The sequence below is a fragment of the Astatotilapia calliptera genome, chromosome 19 (genome assembly GCF_964374335.1).
Source record: "Astatotilapia calliptera chromosome 19, fAstCal68.1, whole genome shotgun sequence".
Lineage (NCBI taxonomy): Eukaryota > Metazoa > Chordata > Actinopteri > Cichliformes > Cichlidae > Astatotilapia > Astatotilapia calliptera.
In genome coordinates this window covers 10927576-10937351 of record NC_137440.1, presented here as the reverse complement: position 1 = coordinate 10937351, position 9776 = coordinate 10927576, and the positions used below count along the sequence as shown (strand labels likewise).

Below are 9776 nucleotides of genomic sequence, written 5' to 3'. Positions count from 1 at the left end.
AATTTAGCACAAATAGTATAAAAAGCAGAAATATTATAATTTAGCACAAATAGTATAAAAAGCAGAAATACTACATTTAGTAGAAATACTATGTTTTAGCACAAATAGTATAATAAAGCAGAAATACTATAATTTAGCAGAAATACTGTATTTAGCACAAGTACCAAAAAGTACCAGAAATACTATGATTTAGCAGAATAGCAATAACTTACAAAATTACAAATATGGAGGCATATTGAAACAGAAATGCAGAGAGGGACACACAGACACAGGCTCTAATCCAGTCAATCAGTCTAACTATATTCAATTTAAATCCTACAATGACATGCTGCCAAATAAGGGCAGGGTTCTCTCTCTCCCACTAAACACACACACACACACACACACACACACACACACACACACACACAGACAGACACAGAGGGAGAGAGCTGCCGAATTTAAATCCACCAATCAGAGTGGCTGTTTACGTTTTCCCGCCAAAAAAGGTGCATCTTTTTACACACGCAGCAGAGAGAGGCACAGGATTATTGCAGTCTATTTCTCATAGTGACGACTCCCCTCAAACAAATGACCATAATTTCCTAACCGTAGGGGCTAGAACGGTCATTCTTACACCGTTTTGTTCAGAAGAGATGGGGGAATCTTCCAGTGTTTACAATTTATCATTAAAATATGAATTATTAAAGATATTTGACTTCTAATGCACCATAACTGAGTAGAGCGAAGCAAAAACTGCCTTGACTTGCCCTCAAACAACGCTTTGTAACTTGAAATCTATTTGGAGTATCGATATCATTCTTTCACCGTAAGAGACAGCAGGCTTTGGTGAACAGTCATGGAAATTTTCAGGTCTCTGTGGAAATCCAAAAAAAAGTTATGACGAGAGAAAAAAGTGGTTCATTTCCACAGTTTTAAATCTGAAGAAATCTGAGCGAAGGACGAATTTCCTACCCTCAAACAAGTCCAACTCATTTCAGAACGGTAATAGGTGAGAAAGAAATTCTTGAATTGTGAGCGTCAGGGGTGTCTGAAGCTATTCGGGGACAAGCCTCATGTCTTAAAGTCGCTTCGTTAAGGAGATATGACGATTCGAATATGCCTCTCATTACAGAAATCCAGCGATGATTTTGAACAAGCTCTCCATTGACTTTATATGGAGAGTTTTGAGACCTTGTGTTGGTCTGAGGAGATTTGCAAAAATTCTATAAATCCCACAACAATGATAGTGACATTTTCTGAAAGCCAGCAAAAATACCTACGTTTTGATGTATAATTTGTGGAAGTTGAGTGAAAATTGAGCAAGTAGCAGGAAGTTGTTCGGACATGAAGTGAAAATTGCAAAACCTTCAGTGGCACACTGGAAGCCAAGAGCATAGCAACCATAACAACACATGTATTTTGTGAAAAATCAAAAAAATGAAACTCAAAACTTTAAGAGGCATAAAAGTAAAACGGTATAAGATTTGAAAAAGCTGAATAATACATGAATAGCCCAATAATTTGTGAACATTTTAAAGTTTGAATGGTTGTTCTAGGTGAAAATATGAGGAAGTAGTTAAGTTTCAAAAACAAGCAAAATTTAGCAGAATTGCAGAAGTTTCCCATTCATTTCAATGGGACAAATTAAAGGAAAAAAGTGGAATATTTTAAAAAGTATAATAGTTAAAAATAGCAAAAGTCATAGCCGGAAAGAGCAAAAATAGCTGAATAGTTTAAAATTTGAACGGTGAAAATCGGCTGAAAATTGTGGAAGTAGTTTAACGGCGAAAAGTGTACGGAAGTCCTAAGAATAATAATAATAACTAGAAAAATTTGCATTTCCTGCGAAAATGCAGTGTGGATGCTTTAAAGCTGAAGCTGTATGCAAAAACTAGCTGAAAAAGCTGAAAAGTTGCAGAAATTGTAAAAACTTTGCAGAAGCAAAAGAAGTTTGCTAAAATGGAATAACTTAGCAGAACTGCAATATCTTAGAGGAAACATAATACTTGGCAGAAATACAATAGCATAGCAGAATTTAGCAGAAATATTGTAACTTACCAGAAACATGATAACTTCTCAAAAATACAAGAATTTAGGAGAAATAGTATAAGATAACAGAAAGAATATATTTAGCCAAAAATACTTAAACATTACAGAAACACTATGATTTAGAAAAATAGTACAACAGAGCAGAAATATTGTGATTTACCAGAGACACTGTGATGAACTATGAATATTGTAATTTTAAATTGAGACTATGTTTTAGCAAAAATATTATAATTTGGCAGAAATACTATAATTTAGCAGAAATACTATATTAAGCACAAATCCTATAAAAAGCAGAAATGGTATGATTAAGCACAAATACTACATTTAGTAGAAATACTTTATTTTAGCACAAATCCTATAAAAGCAGAAATAATATATTAAGCACAAATCTTATAAAATAGCAGAAACAGTATGATTTAGCACAATAGTAATAAGTTAAACAGAAAAATTGGAAAAGCAAAATGGACAGCTGAAAAAATGCTGAACATGCTGAGGGTCCCTCAAATATACTTGTTAAATGACAAAAATCTGCAAAAAAATTTATTACAGCCATACAATCACAAATATGTACACATGAGGAAACACACATGCACAGAGAGACCCACACACAAGATCCAATTCAGTCAACCAGTCTAAATATATTGAATTTAAATCTTAGAATGAGATCATCCCATTAAAAGCCTTTCTCTCTCTCTCTCTCTCTCTCTCTCTCTCTGTCACACACACACACACACACACACACAGGGAGAGAGAAGTAAGTTTCTAGGTCAGCCTGGGAGCTGCTGAATTTGAATCCACCAATCAGAGAGCCTGTGTACTTTTTCCCGCCAAAACAGGTGCATCTTTTTACACACGCAGCAGAGAGAGGCACAGGATTATTGCAGCCTATTTCTCATAGTGAGGACTCCCCTCAAACAAATGACCATAATTTCCAAACCGTAGGGGCTAGAGCGGTCATTCTTACACCGTTTTGTTCAGAAGAGATGGGGGAATCTTCCAGTGTTAACAATTTATCATTAAAATGTGAATTTTTAGAGATATACGACATGGATGACTTGTTGACTTAGAAGCCACGAATTCCCCCAATATGCAAATTTGAATGCCTGAGGCCACATATATGATTGGCTGCCTGGGAAGCCGTGCAGGCCCTGATTTGTGGATTTGAATTCCTCAGCCCTCAGATATGATTGGCTGGCTTAGAAGCCATGAAGGCCCCAATATGCAAATTTGAATGCCTCAGGACACATATATGATTGGCTGGGAAACCGTGCAGGCCCTGATTTGAAAATTTGAATGTCTAAGTCCTCACAGAGGATTGGCTGCCTGGGGACCTGGCAGAAATATATAGAAATACTATGATTAAGCATAAATACTACATTTAGTAGAAATACTATGTTTTAGCACAAATACTATAAAAAGCAGAAATACTATAATTTAGCAGAAATACTATATTAAGCACAAATCCTATAAAAAGCAGAAATACTATATTAGGCACAAATCCTATAAAAAGCAGAAATAGTATGATTAAGCATAAATACTACATTTAGTAGAAATACTATGTTTTAGCACAAATAGTATAAAAAGCAGAAATATTATAATTTAGCACAAATAGTATAAAAAGCAGAAATATTATAATTTAGCACAAATAGTATAAAAAGCAGAAATATTATAATTTAGCACAAATAGTATAAAAAGCAGAAATACTACATTTAGTAGAAATACTATGTTTTAGCACAAATAGTATAAAAAGCAGAAATATTATAATTTAGCACAAATAGTATAAAAAGCAGAAATATTATAATTTAGCACAAATAGTATAAAAAGCAGAAATATTATAATTTAGCACAAATAGTATAAAAAGCAGAAATACTACATTTAGTAGAAATACTATGTTTTAGCACGAATAGTATAAAAAGCAGAAATATTATAATTTAGCACAAATAGTATAAAAAGCAGAAATATTATAATTTAGCACAAATAGTATAAAAAGCAGAAATATTATAATTTAGCACAAATAGTATAAAAAGCAGAAATATTATAATTTAGCACAAATAGTATAAAAAGCAGAAATACTACATTTAGTAGAAATACTATGTTTTAGCACAAATAGTATAATAAAGCAGAAATACTATAATTTAGCAGAAATACTGTATTTAGCACAAGTACCAAAAAGTACCAGAAATACTATGATTTAGCAGAATAACTTACAAAATTACAAATATGGAGGCATATTGAAACAGAAATGCAGAGAGGGACACACAAACACAGGCTCTAATCCAGTCAATCAGTCTAACTATATTCAATTTAAATCCTACAATGACATGCTGCCAAATAAGGGCAGGGTCCTCTCTCTCCCACTAAACACACACACACACACACACACACACACACACACACACACACACACACACACACAGACAGACAGACACAGAGGGAGAGAGCTGCCGAATTTAAATCCACCAATCAGAGTGGCTGTTTACGTTTTCCCGCCAAAAAAGGTGCATCTTTTTACACACGCAGCAGAGAGAGGCACAGGATTATTGCAGTCTATTTCTCATAGTGACGACTCCCCTCAAACAAATGACCATAATTTCCTAACCGTAGGGGCTAGAACGGTCATTCTTACACCGTTTTGTTCAGAAGACATGGGGGAATCTTCCAGTGTTTACAATTTATCATTAAAATATGAATTATTAAAGATATTTGACTTCTAATGCACCATAACTGAGTAGAGCGAAGCAAAAACTGCCTTGACTTGCCCTCAAACAACGCTTTGTAACTCTAAATCTATTTGGAGTATCGATATCATTCTTGCACCGTAAGAGACAGCAGGCTTTGGTGAACAATCATGGAAATTTTCAGGTCTCTGTGGAAATCCAACAAAAAGTTATGATGAGAGAAAAAAGTGGTTCATTTCCAGACTTTGAAATCTGAAGAAATCTGAGCGAAGGACGAATTTCCTACCCTCAAACAAGTCCAACTCATTTCAGAACGGTAATAGTTGAGAAAGAAATTCTTGAATTGTGAGCGTCAGGAGTGTCTGAAGATATGCCGGGACAAGCCTCATGTCTTAACTTTGCTTCGTTAAGGAGATATGACGATTCGAATATGCCTCTCATTACAGAAATGCAGCGGTGGTTTTGAACAAACTCTCCATTGACTTTATATGGAGAGTTTTCTGACCTTGTGTTAGTCTGAGGAGATTTGCGAAAGTTCTATGAATACCACAACAATGATAGTGACATTTTCTGAAAGCCAGCAAAAATACCTACGTTTTGATGTATAATTTGTGGAAGTTGAGTGAAAATTGAGCAAGTAGCAAACAGTTGTTCGGACATGAAGAGAAGACTGCAAAAGCTTCAGTGGCACACTGGAAGCCAAGAGCATAGCAACCATAACAACGCATGTATTTTGTGAAAAATCACAATTTTGCAACTCAAAACTTTAAGAGGCATAAAAGTAAAACAGTAAAAGATTTGAAAAAGCTGAATCATACCTGAATAGCCCAATAATTTGTGAACATTTTAAAATTTGAATGGTTGTTCTAGGTGAAAGTATGAGGAAGTAGTTAAGTTTCAAAAACAAGCAAATTTTAGCAGAATTGCTGAAGTTTCCCATTCATTTCAATGGGACAAATTAAAGGAAAAAAGTGGAATATTTTAAAAAGTATAATAGTTAAAAATAGCAAAAGTCATAGCCGGAAAGAGCAAAAATAGCTGAATAGTTTAAAATTTGAACGGTGAAAATCGGCTGAAAATTGTGGAAGTAGTTTAACGGCGAAAAGTGTACGGAAGTCCTAAGAATAATAATAATAATAATAATAATAAAGAATAAAGAGAAACAGGAACTCAATAGTGTGGATGCTTAAAGCATCCACACAATAATAATAATAAAGAATAAAGAGAAACAGGAACTCAATAGTGTGGATGCTTAAAGCATCCACACAATAATAATTAGAAAAATTTGCATTTCCTGCGAAAATGCAGTGTGGATGCTTTAAAGCTGAAGCTGCATGCAAAAAGTAGCTGAAAAAGCTGAAAAGTTGCAGAAATTGTAAAGCTGAAGCTGTCTGCTGAAGATAGTTGAAAATAGCTGAAGAAGCTGAAGAAATCAAAGCTAGTTTTTAAAAAGTTGTTGAAATTTTAATAACTTTGCAGAACAACATCAAGTTAACAAAAATGCAATAACTTAGCAGAAATGCAATAACTTAGAAGAAACATAACAATTCAGCAGAAATGTTGTAATTTACCAGAAGCTACAACTTAGCAGAAATGTAATAATTTAGAATAACATAACTTAGCAGAAATGATATAATTTAGTAGAAAATTAATAACTTGGCAGAAATATTACAACTTATCAGAACTGCTATAATTTTGCAGAAATGTAATTATTAGGAAAAAACTGTAAACAGATAAAAGCTAAAAATGATGAAGTAACCTCAAAGTTACTTGTTTAACTGTGAAAAATGACCAGAAACATTAGAAAAGGAAGAAAACCAATTCAATTAAATTTATATAGCGCCAATTCACAACAAAAGTCGCCTTAAGGCGCTTCATAGATACAGAGAAAAACCCAACAATCATATGACCCCCTATGAGCAAGCACTTTGGCGACAGTGGGAAGGAAAAACTCCCTTTTAACAGGAAGAAACCTCCAGCAGAACCAGGCTCAGGGAGGGGCGGCCATCTGCTGCGACCGGTTGGGGTGAGAGAAGGAAGACAGGATTACCAGCCAGCAGATAAACTGATGTGAAACAAAACCAAAGTAAAATTGCAGAATTTACACAGTTGGTGAAATGTAAAAATGGCAACAAAAAAACCCCAAACAAACAAACAAACAAAAAAACAAAAACAAACAACATTTAGTTAATAAATGCACAAGATGATTTGATGATAAATATGGTACCAATCTACAAAATACTGTCGAAATGAAGTCCACATTGTGATATATTTCAGGTGTGGAGAGTCACACAGCCAAACAATCGATGTGCATATTTAAAGAATCAAATAAAGAACATTGTTGTGGAATAAATTACAGTGAATAATAATCACTGCCCTGCATTAGAGAGTGACTTATGATGAGGTATTAATTGGCTTAACTTTACCTCTAACAGCTTTTCACATAGTGCTGTGACCAGGGTGAAATCCATCATAAAGTAACTGTAAACAGTAGAACCATTAGCATGAATGTTATGGTTCTACTCTGATCAAAACTCAAGTCAGCTGTGTGACCTGATATAAAATGATAAAGAGGAACACATATAAATGACCTTTATGAACTTTTCAAAATGACTTTATATGTCTGACCCATTATCTATATATATTAGAGCAGATGTGGAAAACCACTGTTAGACCTACTCTATACTAACACAAACACAGTCACAAATTCATTGCTAGTGTGACATGTGGTCCTTTTTGCCTTTGACCAATGATATGCTGGTTACTTGGACCAGTTTAGTATTTGCTGTCACAGAGGAATGTTAACCATAAATCCAAAAGACAAAACTGAAAAAATATGTTAATTGCAAACATGTTTTTGCTTAGTAAAAGGATTGAAATTACATGGAAACTATCACCTTAAAGCCTCATTGTAAATATCATCACAAACAGATGTTTTCCACGCGGTTAACAAAGCTCCACCACATCCAATCACTGCATATAAATCTAAAAGAAAACAACAACAAATAAAATGTAATTAACACAAGTGAAGTCTAAGGAGCTTGGAAAGAAAAGCGTCTGGACTTCTTTGAGTTTCTTGAAGACGTTTCACCTCTCATCCGAGAAGCTTCTTCAGTTCTAAGGGTCAATGGTGGAGAGTCCCAGATTTAAACCCAATGTGAGTTTCTCCACAAACAGGGACAAAGAACCCCCTGATGATCCTCTACCTAATCACATGAGCCAAGGTGTGAAAGTGGGTGTGGGTCCCAATCAGCCAGGGTTTTGGGTGAGCTCATTGTGAAACCTGGCCCCACCCTATCATGTGATTTCCTGAGGTCAGGAAATCACCCACGCCCACTCCCAGGATGTGAGTGGACGTTACAGTGTCTGGGGAGGGAACTCAAAACTGGATTATAGATGGCAGACAGTTGGTGTTGTAAACCACCGCCTCTGTTCAAAGATGGTCGCTCACAGTGGACGTAAATGGCTTCTTTCACTCCTCCATCTATCCAAAATGTGAACATTGGCATCCTCAAAGAGTGACCTTTGTCCTTTAGATGCAGATGAACTGCTGAGTCTTGTCCTGTGGAGGTGGCTCTTCTGTGTTGTGCCATGCGCTGGTGAAGTGGCTGTTTGGTCTCTTCGATGTAGAAGTCTGGGCATTCCTCGCTGCACTGTACAGCATACACCACATTGTTAAGTTTGTGTTTAGGAGTTTTGTCTTTCAGGTGAACCAGTTTCTGTCTGAGTGTTTTGCTGGGTCTGAAGTACACTGGGATGTCGTATTTGGAGAAAACTCTCCTGAGTTTTTCTGATACACCGGCCACATAGGGGATGACAATGTTGTTGTGTCTGTCTTTCTTATCCTCCCTCGCTGGTGTCTGATGTTCTTTTCTGTGAAGCTGGAATGCAGGCACACTGGACGAGCTTGTTCTAAAAAATACAGAAAAAGGAACATTTTATTTGTGTTAAGGCCTAAAAACTACAAATAAGTTATACAATGAACAATATTGAAATACCTTATAGGTGCTGCGGGCCACATAACCAGAATCCAGAGCAATCTCACACTTACATGATGGTGAGGAAAGACATGAGCTCTGCAATGAGGTTTGAATGTCTCAGTTGGGACACTGAAGAACTCAGAAGACAGCAATACCTGCACAGAGAGACAGAGTAGAAAAAGCATAGATTTGTAATCCATAATGTCAATTAAAACTCAAAAAGTGTCAACAAGTATAATCATTTGAGTGTGGAATTGTTTATTCAATAAACAGGATTTTAATTAATTAATTGAATTAAAAACACTGACATTTTTTATCAAAGATAAAGAATCATACCTCTCTCTGCTCTGAGGATCACTGAGCATCTCTGACAGGAAATACAGTTTCCTCAGTAGGAGTCATCATTGATGGTCTCAGAGGTTGTAGTGTGGCAGCATGATGATGGTCTCCAGATCAGGCAGGAGGTCAGGTGATGGGTGTGTCATCTTCTCCATTGAAGACACACTGGTATGGCAGTTCATAACACAGCAGTCTCCTTGTGGCATGTAGTTATCTGTGCAGTCCAGCACTGATGGATCAGGTTTGGCTCAGCAGTTCATGAAGATGGTGTTAAGATGTTGTTGTTTCAGCTGAGGATGGTGAAGTTTGAAGGTTTTCCCACAAAGGAGACTGTGCCCTATCTGAAAAAATATATCTAACAAAACACGTGCTTATAACACCACCCACCCAGCTCAGCCCCCAAGTGTCTATGTAATGCTGGTATGGGGTGTCGGTTACTAAGTTTAATTAGTGCATCAGAAAGCGGGGGCTACACCTAAAGCCCACACTTTCTGATGTCTTTGTTTATTAGCAGCTTTTTCCAGCTGCTCAGAGCATTCTGACTTGGCCTTTATCCACCCAAACCCAAACCCACCCGGATAAAGGCCAAGTCAAACTCACACACCATACCAGCATTACATAGACACTTGGGGGCTGAGCTGGGTGGGTGGTGTTAAACTGTAGTCGGGAACTTTCAGAAAACTATCCATTTACTTCTAAATCAGTTTTTATACATATTCTGTAAGCTGTACTAATGTTTTTCTCTACA

General features: G+C 36.1%; 1 long non-coding RNA gene across 1 annotated transcript; it reads right to left on the bottom strand.

Moving 5' to 3' along the window:
• Positions 1–6072: 6072 nt before the first annotated feature.
• Positions 6073–9570, bottom strand: LOC145422344 (uncharacterized). Its single transcript, XR_013903627.1, has 3 exons — positions 9026–9570; positions 8708–8844; positions 6073–8621 (listed from the first exon to the last, which is right to left on the bottom strand). It is a non-coding gene; the product is annotated as an uncharacterized LOC145422344 (long non-coding RNA).
• Between the last annotated feature and the right edge of the window lie 206 nt (positions 9571–9776).